Consider the following 17,362-nt stretch of genomic DNA (forward strand, 5'->3'; position numbering starts at 1 on the left):
TCTGACTCTGTAACCATTAGGCCACGACTTCCTGTCGTTACTGTCTACAGCCGCGGGAGGGCGCTCTATGCTTCCAGAGATGCTGCTCAGTGCTCCTGTAGTCTACACTAGAGGATGACACGGGAGTGGATTTTCACTCCTGTCCCGTCCCACTCCCATAGAAAGAAATCTTGTCTCCAAAGTTTAAAAAATAATCCCATTCCATCCCGTTCCTGGTAAATTGACTCCCACTCCCATCTCGCTCCTGTTTAAACTGACTCCCGCTCCTGTACCGATCCCATATATTTTTTCTTCAATTAGTGTTTAGATAATACATAGAATTTGATTTAATCTGCTCTCCATCCTGTTTTAGACCAGCTGCTGAGCACCCTGTTTCTAGGTTCCTCCAGAAAGTGGAAGACAGCAAATAAAAGAAAAACAGTACATAGTTCACACCATGTCTACAATAGTTTATTAAACCCAAACAGCACATAAAGCTGCATTTTACTCATTTATTGTTGAGTAAACAATACATTTATAGTTTACATTTATATATTTTTTTAATTACATGTTAACGATTTTCATCAATTATGCTCTTGCATAATGAGTTCATCTTAGTTATATGTTGCTGTGTAGGAACAAAAGTGCATCTACATTTTCTGGATTGAGGGTAGAACGCCTCTCCTCTATCAGTCTTCCCGCAACACTGAAGCTATGCTCAGAAGGAGTACTTGTTGTGGGGATAGCTAGCAGCCTCTTGGCAACTGGTACGAGCCCACCTGACATCTCCCGCCAGAAGTCAAGAAGACACTGGAAACGTGTCAACTTAGTGTCACTCATGTATTGCAGCACCAACTGGCAACCATGTGACTCCATATCACCACTGTCCTCGTTCCTCTCCTCCTCTTCTACACAACTTGCAAAAAAGTTATGCACCTCCGTATCTCCTTGCTCTAGGGGTGGATCTTCAGGAAAAAAAGACAGATTCTAATAGAACAATGAGAGAGAGCTGTGGCTACCTTATGGTACAGGTGGACTTTGAATTTCATCTCCACTGCCTGGGCTAACTTCCCTTTGAGCTAGGGGAGGAGGAGCATGACGATACATGCAACATCATTGCACTGTGCTTATGTTTGCTACTTGAATGACCACCAACTAAATGAAAATTAGAAATTAATTGTATTACCTCTTTTACAATCACACTGTCTCCATCCTGGATCGACAAACCCCTCAGTAGAGTAGCCTTGGTCGGGAGGACAAGGTGGAGGGTAGGTGTCTGATCAGTGGAGAGATGCCTGGTAGCCTCATCGAAAGGTTTCAGGAGTTGGATGATGTCTTCAAGAAGTTCGCAGTCTATGTTGTTGAGGTAACGGAGCGCGTTTCGGCGAAGCAGGATGTCATGCAGCCTCCCAGATCTCAGAGCATCATTAACAGATTGGAGCATTGCTAGTCTGGTATTCCACCTCGTCTCCACAGATTGCTTCAGTGACTGGTCCAGTGCTTTTTGCAACCTAAAATATAAAGAAATTGCACAAGAAAAATGGATGTTACGGTGACATAAATTACAATTCATTGGCCTCTCTTTTGGGAAAACAACATTTATTTAAATAAAAGAGATTTATTTAAAATTGAGTTAAAAAAAAGCCCTGTGCAGGTATAAATTACAGTAGCTTCTTTTTATTTATTTTACTTTAATTTCTTTCAAATTATATAAGCAGCTTTACCAGGAAGACATAAAATTGTATGCTATTTTACCCTGCTCTTTTGAAGTGTGTGACAAGGGTCTTTGCGTCCTTAAACATCTTAATGATGTTGCTGTGCACTGGGTTGTCCTCGTCCAAGTGGTCAAATACATGTTTTAAGATTAAGTTGATATTATGGCCAGCACAGGAGAGTCGGACATAATCCTTGTATGCTGCAACCACATTTGAGCCATTATCCGTTAAAAAAGCAGTGTCGTTGCTCAGGATGCCAAATTCCTGTGTGAGGTAAAAAAAAAAAAAAAAAGATTAAAAAAAGATTAAAAAAAGACTAACACAAAAGCTTTGCAAAAAGAATATAGGAGCATCAAAACTGAATGACTAACGGTCCTGTAACTGAACAGAGAACTTTTCAATAAATGTTTATAAATATATTAGGACAGAACATACAGTGTTTACACATATGCTTAATGCATATCAGCACAGGAGGACACTAAGATATGAAAATATGAAAACTATTTTTAAAAGTTTGAAATTTTTATGAAAAGTTTTCCTTAATCTATGAAAAAAGTAGAACTGCCTCCGACACAGAGAGCAGCAAATGACAGTAAGGGACAATGACACACACATGGCTATTGTTGTATTTATTGATATATTTCTCTTATTGTATAATTTTTCTTGTAAACATGTTTTTGTTGTTGTTACTGTTGCACTCTGTTCTCATACTTTTCCCAATTTTATCATTAATTAGCAATATTAATTACATATGCCTTGTGGATAAAGATGATCTGATTTGAGAGACAGACAGACACACGGAGAGAGAGAGATACCTGAAGGATTCTCTCCACAGTCCTTCTGATGTGGTCACTGGATTTAACACCTTCCATCTTTCTTGTGGCCGGAATACCGTTTATCATCTTCCAGTCAAGGATTCAATGCACTGTAACAGTGATGTAGTGTGTGTTGGTCCTTTCCTCTGTCCAGAGGTCTGTGGTTACAGCATGGTCTCTAGTCTGCATGAAAAGAAGAATTATATTTTTAATGGGCCACAAAATATCTTACATGTAAAAAAGATTACCAGTTTAGAATATGGAGATATTATGGCTTTTAAAAATTGTAAGGAAAATCAGGTGTATAGGGTTTAGAATCTATAGATCACAGACTACTGCGTGAGAGGTACAATTTATGTAGAAAAATAGTGCAGAGTGAAATACCTGACGGAGCTCCTCCATGACCAGCAGTTTTATTTTCTCATACTCCCCTTCTACGTGACGGGAAACTGTGCTTGCACATGGCAGTATGTCTTCCACCTGCACGTTACTTCCATAGTTGGCTCCAATGTCCAGCAGCTCCTGTGCTATGTTGGTAAAGCCTTTCCCCTCTACCACAGCAAAGGGCCTGAGATCTTGGCTGCACATGCAAGCAATTTTGTCGGTCAGACGAGACTTGACACTTGACGGCAATTTTCGCTTGATGAACGAAGCAATGCTTGGCTGATTCTTTCCCGAATTTGCCTTGCAAGTGTGCCTCTTCAGACGGCTCGTGCCTGAATCACTTGCTTACTTGACTAAGACTAAGCATGTCTTACAAGCAGCGTACATCATGCTATCACCATCACATTCTACTCTCATAAACTTAATTAATATTTCAGACTTTCCGACCAGTTCTGTGAACTTAATAGACATGCCATTACTTCTGACTTTGCGCTGTAAATAATTTTTTGCCACATCGACTTCTCCGCGGCTGTTAGCTCCCTCCATCACTGCTCTTTGAATTCCGGCGGGAAGCCGTGACAAAAAGCACTGATGGCTTCTGGGACGGCTGGGTCGTGTAGTTATTTTTTAATTGCGTTACATTGTAGGCGTATTAAAAGGAAACTACAAAATGGTGCATTTACTTTTTTATTTTATTGTTGTCTTTGTTATTGGTTGATTCCCGCTCCCGTCTGCTCCCGTTAACCATTTATCATGTACTGTCCAAATCCCGTGATTAATAGCAAAGATGACTCCCATCCTGCAGGAATCCCCTGACCCCTTGGAATTTTTTTCAAGAAGCAAGTTGCTGAGATGATCAGTGTTTCTGAAACCGAGAAAATTGAGGCTGAATCAAACAGCTACTTGCATGGGCCATTTGCAGATGGTGAAATAAATCCCCTTACGTGGTGGAAGGCACACAAGGTGAATTTCGCTAACATCAGACGTTTAGCGAAAAAGTACTTTTGCATTCCTGCCACAATTACACCCTCAGAGGGTGTTCAGCACTGCTGGAAATGTAGTAACATCCCAAAGGTCTCTTCTGAAACCAACTACAGTGGATATGTTAGTATTCTTGACCAAAAATCTTTAGGTGTGAGCACTGTTCTCTTTTTGAAAGCTGTTTGAAACACATAATTCATTTGTATGTTATATAAATTGCACTACCAGACATTTTCATGTCAGCCTCATTTATACACTTTACAAATTTACAAATTAAAATATATCAGTGTTTACAGTTTAATAGAACTTTTATTTAAATTTAATTTGATTTGTTTTTTATTACTGTATTTTTCAGACTATAAGTCGCACCTGAGTATAAGTCGCATCAGTCCAAAAATACGTCATGATGAGGAAAAAAACATTTAAATCGCACTGGACAATAAGTCGCATTTATTTAGAACCAAGAGCCAAGAGAAAACATTACCGTCTACAGCTGCGAGAGGGCGCTCTATGCTGTTCAGTGTAGTCTACAGGAGCAATGAGCAGCATAGAGCGCCCTCTCGCGGCTGGAGACGGTAATGTTTTCTTTTGGTTCATTTCTCTCGGTTCATGTCAAATTAATTTTGACAAATAAGTCACACCTGACTATAAGTCGTAGGACCAGCCAAACTATGAAAAAAAGTGTGACTTATAGTCCGGAAAATACGGTAGTTTTTTTGTGTTTTGCACTATTTTGTATTACTAACTAAAGACATATTTGGGATCATTACTTTTGATACATTGTTTGAATATTTTTACAATTTCTTTCATGAGACAATAGTGTTGAAAACTTAAGAGGACTTAAGTTTTAGACTACTTAAGGCACAGAACCCCCAACTGCTTCCTGGGCACCGCAGGATAAATGGCTGCCCACTGCTCCGGGTGTGTGTTCACTGCTGTGTGTTTGCACTTTGTGTGCAGAGCACAAATTCTGAGTATGGTCATCATACTTGGCCATATGTCACGTCACTTTCACTTTAATTGTAGGTAGCATGTTCCACAAGTATTTTATTCACATTCTAAGAGTGTGTCATTGACTGTTTCATGGTGAACTTCTTTAATTTATAAGGCTACTATAACATGCTTGTTGCTTAATTAGGTTTTATTTGCAGTTGCACTCTTATCATTTTGAAACCCACCCGAAGACATTGTTGGAATTGTTACTTTTGCTGTTTGCACAATTTGTGCCGTTGTTTGCCCCATGAAAGTATAAATAAATACAGAATCTGTGTTTACCTTTTAAACTTGTAATTTATTTCAATTATTAATGTATAATTGTTGTGTGATGTGCAGCACAGTTACTGGAACACAACTTAAACATAACATTATCTGCTATTTTACAGAAGAAAATGTATGCGAAGGCTTTGATATCGTTATCGCAATAAATACCAGAAATTGTGAAAAAATTTTTAGGCCATATTGCCCATCCCCAGTTTTGAGGAAATATTTCATTACAAACTGATGTGTTATCACATAAGAAATTAGTGTTCCCATTAGAATGTTGTATTTGGGCATCAGTGTGATTTTGTATTGAAATATTTGTGTTTGTCCTCAAGGTGGTCTATTTGGTTCAAGCACCTTCAGTCAGCCTGTAACATCCTCCACCAGTAGTGGGTTTGGGTTTGGTGCCACCAGTGGCACATCAAACAGCCTTTTTGGAAGCACCAACACTGGAGGTGGAGGATTGTTTTCACAGCAGAATAATGCCTTTGGTGCCAACAAACCAGCCACTTTTGGCAGTAAGTCTCCTACAGCATTCCTGTGTAGCTATACATTGTTTGATTTGTTGTAGCAGTAATGTCTTGGATTAAAATAGCTCCAACATAATGGACCTAAGTAACTTTGAAATGATTTTCAGCTTTTGGTACCAGCACCAGTAGCGGTGGATTATTCGGGACAACCAACACAACATCCAACCCTTTTGGAGGAACATCAGGATCTTTGTTTGGGTCATCAAATTTCACTGCTGCTCCACCTGGCACAACAATCAAATTCAATGTTTGTTTAGAAACTATTATACTTTTTCTTCTTCATACTGGTTATTTAGCTACCTGTTTTTTCATACATGGTTTTTAACCAAAATCTTTTGTGTTTTGCTCCAGCCACCAACTGGGAGTGACACAATGGTTAAAGGAGGTGTGACAACCAGCATCAACACCAAACACCAGTGTATAACTGCCATGAAGGAATATGAGAACAAATCCTTAGAGGTAGGTTGATTTCTCTTTTTGTGATCGTTGTTTTAGTATTTGGCAGCCTGCTGAAAACATTGTCAAGCACGGTTTGTCGGGTTCTTTGATAAACTGTATAGAGAGAACAAAATATGAAACCAATATGTTGCTAGAGTTTTAAGGATTTCAAGCCATGATGAAAGAAATATACCATTCTTTCCTTGATCTTAGGAATTAAGGCTTGAGGATTATCAGGCAGGAAGGAAGGGTCCTTCCAACCCCATGGCAGCTGGCACAGGTGGTCTCTTTGGAGCCGCAGCAACAGCTACTCCCAGTACTGGCACTGGACTCTTTGGACCCTCAACTCCGAACAATGGCTTCAGCTTTGGCCAGAACAAGACCTCATTTGGCACAAGTAAGTGGTTGTACCTCAATTGTTGTTTTTTGTTTTTTTTATGTGCCAAGTGTTTGCACTGCAGGTACTTTGGTACAACCACAGGAAGTTTGTTTGGCCAGCCGCAGCAGCAACAGCAGCAGCAAGGTTCCAGTCTCTTCAAACCATTTGGCTCAGCTACCACCACCCAAAATAACACTTTCTCCTTTGGCAACAGCAGCAGCATGGTGAGTTCCAGCAGGTGTAGTAAATGTCTACACTGATTTTCAAAATATTCTTAACTGATCTTTTAAGTCTAACATCAGGTTAATTCTTTGTTTAATCCAATTTTTTTTATAAGGGTCTGTTTGGCAACACAACTGCCTCTCAGGCTGGAGGACTGTTTGGAAACACTAACACAAGTACGGCCATGGGATTTGGCACAGGAATTTTCGGCCAAACTAACACCGGCTTTGGGAATGTGGGTACACAGGTGACTTTTGGAGAGGCTACAGTTAGCTTTCTGTATTTTTCAAAAGTCCATTTTTAGATCTTCAACATGTTCAAATGTAAGTTAGATTTTTTTGCCTTGTTTTTCTAAATGTTTAACTTGTTCTCTTTATTTCACAGAATCTTTTTGGCAATAAGCCTGCTGGATTTGGCACCACCACCACCACCGCTAGCGCACCCTCCTTTGGAACAGGCACTGGTCTGTTTGCAAATAAGCCTACACTTACTCTAGGGACTAACACGAACACCTCAACCTTTGGTAAGTCTTTGTTAATGCTGACTAGTATTTGCTGTGATAAAATTCATTTTCAGTTTTGGTGGTGAAAGTGATGGGCTTCATTTCACCAGTATGTCACCAGTATGCACTTAGATCTATCCTAGAAATGTCAATATATTTCTTCTTAAATGTCAATGCTGGTATATTTTTTAGGATTTGGTGCAACTGGTACTGGTGGGGGTCTCTTTGGGAACAAAACTGCTTTGACGGGCCTGGGAACAGGACTGGGAACTGGCTTTGGAGGAGGTATGTTTTAGGGTGCATGATTTTTGTTGTCATTTGTTATTGTAAGAATGAAAACATGGCTTCTAAGTATTAGTCTGTATTTTCAGCTGTTGGAACTGGCCAGACATCATTGTTTGGGAACAACCAGAGCAAGCTAGGCTCCACCCTGGGATCAGTGGGCACCTTTGGGACTGGAGGCTTTAACACCGGTGCCAACACTCTGAATTTTGGTGCTCCTCAACAGCCTGTGGGTCAGTGAAATTGCTTCATAAGTGACTTAATTCCTGTAACTGGTTGTAATAATTTTAAATTGAGTACTTCATGTGAGACGGATCTCTTTGAAATTATGTAAAATAAATAACTGGTATACTGTGTTTTCTTCTCAGCTTTGACTGACCCCAATGCATCAGCTGTGCAGCAGGCCGTCCTCCAACAGCAGATCAATGCATTGGCCTATTCTCCTTTTGGAGACTCACCCCTCTTCAGAAATCCACTATCAGACCCCAAGAAGTAGGAAGAGGTTTGATTTTACAGTTTACGTAGTACTTATATGTTTTGGTTATTTGAAAAGATTAGTGAGTGGCTCACTAAAAGACAACTTGTTTCTTAACATTTAGCACAGTACATGCACTGCTAACATATCTTCTTCATCATTAGCTTCTAAAGCCCACAAATCCAGCTGCTCAGAAAGCCCTGACTACCCCTACTCAGTACAAACTTACCCCTCGTCCTGCCATCCGTGTTCGTCCCAAAGCTCTGTCCTCATCTGGCTAATCCAAATCTCAGCTCTTTGATGGACTTGATGATGATGAACCCTCTCTTAATAATGGAGCCTTCATGTCTAGGTAAGAACCTGACTTAACTCCAGCTACTCTTGTGCATATAGCTCAAGTTGTAGTGCACTAATTAAAGTGTGTCTGTCTGTATGTTTTGTTTTAGGAAGAGCATAAAGAAGCTTGTTTTGAAGAATCTGAATAACAGCAGTCTGTATAACAACTCTGTGAACAGAGAGGCTGATGACTTGGCCTCCCCTTCAGAGTACCCACAAAATGGGCTCAGGTAAGTTAACACTATTATCAACTGCTGAATAGGTTCATGACAGTTGTCTTTTGCCACCGGCGGTAGTGCACGTGACGTCTCACACACTCTATAGCAAGCATAATACAAAGTTTTGTATAGAAGTGTAATAACTGTAATAGTTGCAAATTCTAAGTCTACGGTAATTCACAAGTTACCTCAAACACCACGTTGCAACAGGTTTAGTCTGTCTAGTGTTTACAGGACATTTGAACTCTGTGTCAGTACCTCACAGACCGGACAGGGGATTTATAATGTCGTGTCATGCTGCATCCAGTGTAGCATCACTGATTATAATGAGTATTTTTTCATGCTGCGTCACTTGCGTCTGTTAGACAGGGTGTATTTAACTTTCTTATTTAGGCTACTGTATTATTTACTTGATATTTATTTTAGTGATTTGCAGGCGGCTTTCACTGATGGAGTTAAATAGGGTGTGTTGAGATGAGTGAGACAGTGCTGGGCTGATTTCAGAGACATGTGCATACATATAAATATATTCTGTATATAACATATATTACATGCATGCACAGTTTAAGGCAGCTTTAATCAGTAATTTTTGGTGACTCCATGACTTAACTGACCACAACACTGCTTGCACATAGTTTATTTCGCGGTTTGATATGAAACAATACGCACAAAGGAAGCGCGCTTTGATCACAGGACCGTTTCCGCGCTTGCTTAACTTGCACCTGATGCTAAAGTGAAGTGGAGCGCGTGACCGAAACGTCTCCTGTTCAGTCATTCTGAGACAGAATAAATTTGCTTCTTGTCATGAGAAAAAGTGACAGTATCAGCAGTTGTGAGTGGGGTGGCCAACCATAGTCCCCTACGTTAAATATTTTGAATGCGTTAAACTAAAAAAAATTATCGCCATCGTTAACGAGCAAATTTTGAAACATATATATATATATATATATATATATATATATATATATATATATATATATATAAATAAAAATAATAATAATAATAATAATAATAATAATAATAATAATTATTATTATTATTTATTTATTTATTTATTTATTTATTTATTTTTCAACACCGCGCCATGACTACCGCGGTGGTAAAAAATCAGCCACCGTCACAGCCCTACTGCTGAAGTTGGTAAAGATCTAACCATATATTTTAAGGTTTTCCTGTCATACTTCAGTCTGATTAGAGATGAAAGAGAGACCAGAGAGGTAACTGTGGAGCGAAGTGAGGAGGATGATCTGGAGGTCTCCAAGTTCTACATCAATCCGATCACCAAACCAATTCAACACTCCCAGCCGAGCCCCTTGTTACAGGACACAATCTCGGAGTTCAACATGCGGGGAACTGCCAGTCATCGCAATGGCTTGGAGGCCAGCAGTGAGGACATCTCCCTGGTAGAGGATTCTATTCAGGAGGAGAGAGATGAGGAGCTAGAGGCTCAGAAACCTCCTCACCCAGAGGCGTGACGTGTGGGCGGAGCTAAAGAATCACGAGCCCCAGTAGGCTTTTGAGTTGAGAGCATGTGGAAGCTGTGACACAGATCCAGAGGCTGAAATTTAACAAGAGCAGCATCAGCAAAGGCGGTATGCTATGTGGTATGTACTGAAACTCTATATATTTGCTTAGCGGTTTTGGAAAATGACTAAGTTCCACTTTATATCGTCTTTTTTTTTTTTTTTTTTTTTTAAGCTGTACATGTGGAAAGTGCAGTTTGATGACAACATCGCATGTTGTTTACTTGATGTGCTTAAGGGCTGATAGCTAAGTTAACAACACAGAGATATTTGAAGCAGTTTTACTCACCGCCTGCGGTTCCAACACACGATCGTGACCCTTTTCCGTTGGGACTGCATTATCCTTAAGAAATAAACGATGTGCAATCCGAAATGCAGGGAACAAACAAAAACACTTGCACATCTCCGTTGATGCTCTGTAAAAATAAACTCCATCCACCGGTCCCTTAATGCTGTTTCTCTTTTGGTAATCTGTGCAGGGTTGTCTTGCCCTGGCAACCAAAAACACACTTCTTTTGTGACTTTTCGCGACGCTCTTGCTCTGATCAGGCTGTGCTCAGCCTCTCAGTGCTCTGCTATACTGGAGCGTGCGCTCTTAGGACCCATATAAGGAAATTCCGCTCCATCTAACGTCACACAGAGCCATACTCGAAAAAAACTTTCCGAAACTTGTGACAAACCGGAAGAGGTTTTTTTGGAACAAAAATACTCCTTCAAATGTACAACTTAATTTTTGAAACTTTGTCCATGTTTAGCATGGGAATCCAACTCTTTAACAGTGTAAAAAACTCAGTATGCATGAAATAGCATTTCACCCCCCCTTTAAAACACACTGTATTTGATGATCTACAACTCTTATTCTGAGCTGTTTTTGTCCTCTCAGGTATAGTGCTTACCCGTATGGGCTACTACACCATCCCATCAATGGAAGAGCTGGGAAGGATGTTAAATGAGAATGGCGAGTGTATTGTGGAGAACTTCACTGTTGGCAGGAAAGGTAAAAGTATTGAAATGCTACATTGTGTAAGAACAAATTATATTATAAGTAGTATATGAGTGGAGCATGACAAAAATGTGTTTTTTGCAGGCTATGGATGTCATGATTCTGCCCTTGTGTCCTTGATTTTTCCTAGTCTTGAGGCAGGATCATGGCAGACCCGTGTTTTGTGTACAAGCACATGGCCTTGTCTTTGGGCCATGTGCTTGTGTTGTCTCGTTCCCTTGCCCCGCCCCCCTTGTTATCATAGTCTTGTCGTGATTGTCCTATCTGTGTCACCTGTCGTGTCTTAATTGTTCCCCCTATTTAGATCTCCTAGTGTGCTCTGTCTTGCGTCGGTTCATTGTGGTTGTACCTCATATGTGATTGTTCCACTGAGATTGTTCCACTGAGATTGTTCCACTGAGATTGTTCCACTGAGATTGTTCCACTGAGATTGTTCCACTGAGATTGTTCCACTGAGATTGTTCCACTGAGATTGTTCCACTGAGATTGTTCCACTGAGATTGTTCCACTGAGATTGTTCCACTGAGATTGTTCCACTGAGATTGTTCCACTGAGATTGTTCCACTGAGATTGTTCCACTGAGATTGTTCCACTGAGATTGTTCCACTGAGATTGTTCCACTGAGATTGTTCCACTGAGATTGTTCCACTGAGATTGTTCCACATTTGTGATTGTGCTGTACCTCTGAAGTCCTTGTATTACCGTGAGTGTTTGGTTGTAGTTAGTGTTAAGAGTTTGTTTGTCATGTCAATCCTGTCCTGTTAAGTTGTTTAGTTTCCGCCCTAGCTGTTGTTTTCCCCCTCGTGGGTTTTGTTTTCCCTTTTTTGTATTAAATAAATCCTGTGTGTTGTGATCCCTGTCTGCACTTGAGTTCCTCCCTTGCCAACCCTGACAATGGATCAGTTTTCTTCTCTCGTGAGGTGAATCTCAGCAACATGAACCTGGATGAGATTGTGCACTTCAGGCGTAAGGAAATAATTGTGTACCCCGATGACAAAGACAAGCCTTCTGTTGGAGAGGGACTAAACAGGTAGTTGTGCATGAATTGCTTTTGCATCTTCAACCACTTTGGTCGAGTTTCTGCTAATTGTTCCAATGTATTTTGTTTCTTGTAACATGCAGACGTGCTGAGGTGACTCTAGATGGTGTGTGGCCTAATGACAAGACAACATGCTCTCAGATTAAGAGTTCAGATAGGCTGACTGAGATGAACTACGAGGGCCGGCTTGAGGCAGCCTCACGTAAACAGGGTGCACGCTTCTTGGAATACAGACCCGAAACTGGCTCCTGGGTCTTTGAGGTATGAATGTCTACTCCACGTTCCATTTACTGCTCCATATTCAATCCACATTTTATTTTCGGACTGATCTTGTATTATATAGTCAGCTGTTGTCATGTGTAAATCTTTAGAATGTAACCAAAATCTCCTCTACAGGTGGCCCACTTCTCAAAGTATGGACTCCAGGAATCTGATGAAGAAGAGGAACCCCACACCCCCCCCTCACCAAACAAGACGTGAAGAAGTTGAAGACCGGTGTTCCACCTGGGATCCCACAGCTTTCACTGACCCAGCAGCAGATGGCACCACAGGCTCAGGTAGACTGAGGAACACACTGGGTCTGACATACATTGGTCTTCGGGGGCCTCTCAAATTCATTCAAACCTGCTGTGCTACCCGCAGTCCAGATCAACACTAGCTGCGGGGAGAGAGCAAAGAGATTTAGTGGTTCAAATGCTATTCAGTAATAATGCCAAGATATTGGAAGTTATTAAAATTCTGTGCCACATCTTAAATATTAAGAGTTTACAGAGAAAGTTTATATAACAAAGGGAGTTGCCTTTTATCTAATATTTATAGTTTGTAAAGCTGACTGTATTTTATTTTTTTGCAGCTGTGATTAGCAGGTGCTTAAAGTGTAAAGACTATACTTTACATTTTCAATTAAATTTAAATTGTTACAATTTCTTTAATGAAAATATTGCTTTGTTTACACATAATTAAAATACAAGAGTGTTTCTGTTTGAATGTTTTGTGTGAAATAAGATCCAGTCAGGCATTATGCTTTGGTTTCTTTTTTCTTTGACAAAATATGAATTATGTTTGTATGTTATGATAATAGTGGAACACAAGCAAAAAGTTTGTTTGACCATTTGAATTTTAGATTTACTTTTAGTAGGTGATGTAAGTAACATCACATGCAGTAATTATAATATTAAGCATTACATGGAGGTTTAAGATTGTTTTAGTTGGAAGTATAGCAGTGAAACGTATGGGTGGCAGTGTGTGGTTTGATTTTTGATTTTTTTTTTTCATGTATTTTATTGATAAATAAAGAGAAAATGTTCGTATCAGGACATTTCATGGCTACCCAATGCTTTCATGGCAATGTTTTGAATAGGCAGCAGCTAGAATCTTGATCCTGTCAAATTATTTAGGTAAAAATGTAATTGTTTGAAAGTTTGCTTTGTCTACTGTCTACATTATCATTGCTGAAGTGGTCTGATGGGGATGGAAAACAAGTTTTAGTTTTGACTGTACTCTATACTCAGATCAAGATTGAAGTCTTGACTTGATCTCTTTGTATGCATGTGTATAGAGTATAGCAGTTCTTGAGCTGCTCAGCCATGTGTTGGGAGTTGGACAGTGACATGGCTAACGTTACTCAAGAGCAACCGGCAGGCAGTGTTTTGGGTGAGGAGGATGGAGAGAGAACTCTGGAGGAGAACAAGCTGAGATCTGAGACTCCGGCCGAGCATGAGCCTCTATCTGCATCAAGTCAGATTACTTCCTCAATGGGCATCAACCCTCATACCTTACAGGTAGTGTGGGTGTAATTGAGTCATTGTTTAGAAACCCATCATTTTCTGTTGTTTTAATCAAATTTGATTTGTTTTCTATACAGATTATGAAGGTCTCTCTTTGCAGAGGATGATGAATGCGATTTGTTTCAAGAGCATAGTTCTTCTTCAAAGCTCATACAGGATGTTGTTTCCCCTAAAGTTTTGTACCTCTGGAGAGCTCTATAACTCTAGGAAAGGGTCACCTGCTGATGGAGGCTGCTTTGTTCAGAGGGCGATCTTTCAGAGTGGGCTGGGGTCCCAACTAGACACTGGTGCACTGTGGAGATCAACTTAGTCTCACAAAAGCAATTAAGGAGCAGTCAGCAGAGATCATGGGATTTGGTTTCTTACCCAAACCTTTTAAAAGCAAACTGTTTAGCTTTCCATGTCTTATTAGTGCACGCACAACTAAAGTGCAGCAACATTTTTCTAACATTTTTCCTATTGTTGCATCATACCAGGATCACTGAAAGTCCATTTAAAGTACATATGGAGCAGGTGGTCGGCCTGGAGCCCAAACAGTCAGTAGAGTAAAGTCAAGTCACCTTTATTTATATAGCGCTTTAAACAAAATACATTCAGTCAAAGCAACTGAACAATATTCATGAGGAAAACAGTGTCAATAATGCAAAATGATAGTTAAAGGCAGTTCATCATTTAATTCAGTGATGTCATCTCTGTTTAGTTAAATAGTGTCTCTGCATTTATTTGCCATCAAGTCAACGATATCGCTGTAGATGAAGTGACCCCAATTAAGCAAGCCAGAGGCGACAGCGGCAAGGAACTGAAACTCCATTGGTGACAGAATGGAGAAAAAAACCTTGATAAAAACCAGGCTCAGTTGGGGGGCCAGTTCTCCTCTGACCAGACGAAACCAGTAGCTCAATTCCAGGCTGCAGCAAAGTCAGATTGTGCAGAAGAATCATCTGTTTCCTGTGGTCTTGTCCTGGTGGTCCTCTGAGACAAGGTCTTTACAGGGGATCTGTATCTGGGGCTCTAGTTGTCCTGGTCTCCACTGTCTTTCAGGGCTGTAGAGGTCCTTTCTAAGTGCTGATCCACTATCTGGTCTGGATACGTACTGGATCCGGGTGACTGCAGTGACCCTCTGATCTGGATACAGACTGGATCTGGTGGCTACAGTGACCTCGGAATAAGAGCGAAACAGACAAATATTAGCGTAGGTGCCATTCTTCCAATGATGTAGCAAGTACATTGGGTGTTATGGGAAGTGTTCCCAGTTCCGGTTTACCTAATTAATGCAGCCTAAAAATCCTTTAACGGATTTGGATATTAAAAGCATATTAGTATGTTATGTGTAAGCCAGGTTAAAGAGGTGGGTCTTTAATCTACAAGGTATCCGCGGGGTCATAAAATGTCATAAATTTAACAATAATAATTTAAGGCCATAAAAAGTCATAAAAACGTCTGGTTTTTCCATACAAGGTCATAAAAAACATTTAGCCACATATTAAATTGATATGCTAGTCCATTAATTTGTTCTTCCATCAAAATGCGCTCCCAGGGGCAATGGCATTCATTTGTTTCACCTGTTGTAGTTCTGTATAAGGAATCTGGTTGGTATCACACTGGTATCACAGCGTTCCAGAACTACAAGGTCCATGCAGCAGCATACAGACTTGTCAGAAGGACTTTCACAGAAACCCGCGTGAACTCCGAACATACTGTATCATACTGAGTCACTGCTTAGATTAATTGAAATCATCCTGGCTATCACAATGGGAAAATAGACCTTTATGGATCTATGGCTCGAAGATGGTGCATTTAGTAGCTGGCTCAAGCCCGTCGCTAACAATCGGTATCAAGCAGCCAAAACACAAGACGCAGAAAAGCTGAACTGAGTAGCTGGTTACTCGCGCACTGTGTTCGGTGTGGAGAGAGAGAGAGCCGCGTATCACGGACAGTACCTCCTGCACATGAACCAACAAATACTAATCGCAGTGTTGAACAAACAAAAGGATGTGAAAGAGCCCGATTCAGTACCACGGTGTTCAGGTGTTCAGGGTTCACGCTGAGAAAGGGGTCTCAAAACGCTTGTACACCGAATTCGCTTCTTTTTGCTCTTGTGCCGACAAATGCATACAAAATATGTCAAAATACCCGCCTTGGAAAGTATGCTCGAAAAAACGTATTTATTTGTCAGTTATTTCTTAAGTGAAAGTAAACAGTTGAGGGAAAAGATGCGTTGATCGTCTCTTAAAGTGACCGTGCCTAATTAGCTACTAGCTGCTGTAATGTTAATCCAAGAAAATGAAAGAAAAATCACTCACTGCTCTTGACTTCATTACTTTGTAGTTTTAACAAGAACTTATGCACAGTCAAACCAAAAATTATCCAGACTCCAGATATAGCTTTTGATATACATATTTTATTAGTAGGTAAAGGACACTAATACATTTATGTAAGTGAGTATAAGCAAACTGTGACATATTATACCCAAATAATCTTCATGCAGTGAACTATTAGTGAAATAGATAGATATAAATGTTTTATCTATCTATCTATATATAAAATTGGGAACAAAAAATATTCAGCACCTTATAAAGCACCATGCATTGCTTATGTGTTTTTTTTTTTCTGAATTGCTAATGAAAGCTTTTCACACCACAGTCTGAACAAAATGAAGCATTGCTTGGTAATTGATCAACAAAGTATTGATAGTTGTATAAATATTGTCATAATAACAGTTGTCTGTAGTTTTGGTTGATTATGTAGATTTCTATCAAAGTTATGACATTATCAAGACAAATTTGTTCTGACAGAGTTTAACTCTAAGTTCTTGTCATATTTTATAACCATTTTAGAAGCAATAGCAAATAAAGTAATAAAGGAGAAATGTTCAAGGTGTCTGATTTGATTGTATATTTCATTTTTACATTAAAGACTATCCAGTGCTATTTTACATTTAATTATTCGGTTTCTGTACCTTGACACCTGCAAACTTGAAAAAAACTTAAACATGTATAAATAGCAAAAATAAATAAAAATGAACGAACATCCAAATTAAACAATTTCAAACAGGGCCCACTGGTTCAACCTTCACCGGGGCCCCGTTGACCCCAGCTACCCCAGTGGGTGTTTAATACTGTGACTAAACACCAATAACACTTGTTATTTTGGAAAATAATGCCATAAAATAATTGTTACTTTACAATGTTACACTTGTTAAGTGTTCCTGTGTTCTTGATACTCAAGAAAAAGAAGGCGAAGGCTTCAGTTTCTTAATCTTAAGAAATAATAGAATAACTCTTTAACAGAGATGTATAGTAACGAAGTAGAACTACTTCACTACTGTACTTAAGTACTAAAAGGCGGTATCTGTACTTTACTAGAGTATTATTTTTTTCCCCTACTTCCACTTTTACTTCAGTACATATTTTCGATGAGTTTAATACTTTTACTCCGTTATTTTTGTTATGTGCTGCATCGTTACTCGTTACCCACATTACCACTGCCAGAAC

General features: G+C 39.7%; 1 pseudogene; it reads left to right on the top strand.

Moving 5' to 3' along the window:
• LOC127941368 (nuclear pore complex protein Nup98-Nup96-like) overlaps positions 1-14,522 on the top strand; it is a 41,608-nt pseudogene extending 27,086 nt beyond the window's left edge.
• The last annotated feature ends 2,840 nt before the right edge of the window (positions 14,523-17,362 follow it).

The sequence above is a fragment of the Carassius gibelio genome, chromosome A21 (genome assembly GCF_023724105.1).
Source record: "Carassius gibelio isolate Cgi1373 ecotype wild population from Czech Republic chromosome A21, carGib1.2-hapl.c, whole genome shotgun sequence".
Lineage (NCBI taxonomy): Eukaryota > Metazoa > Chordata > Actinopteri > Cypriniformes > Cyprinidae > Carassius > Carassius gibelio.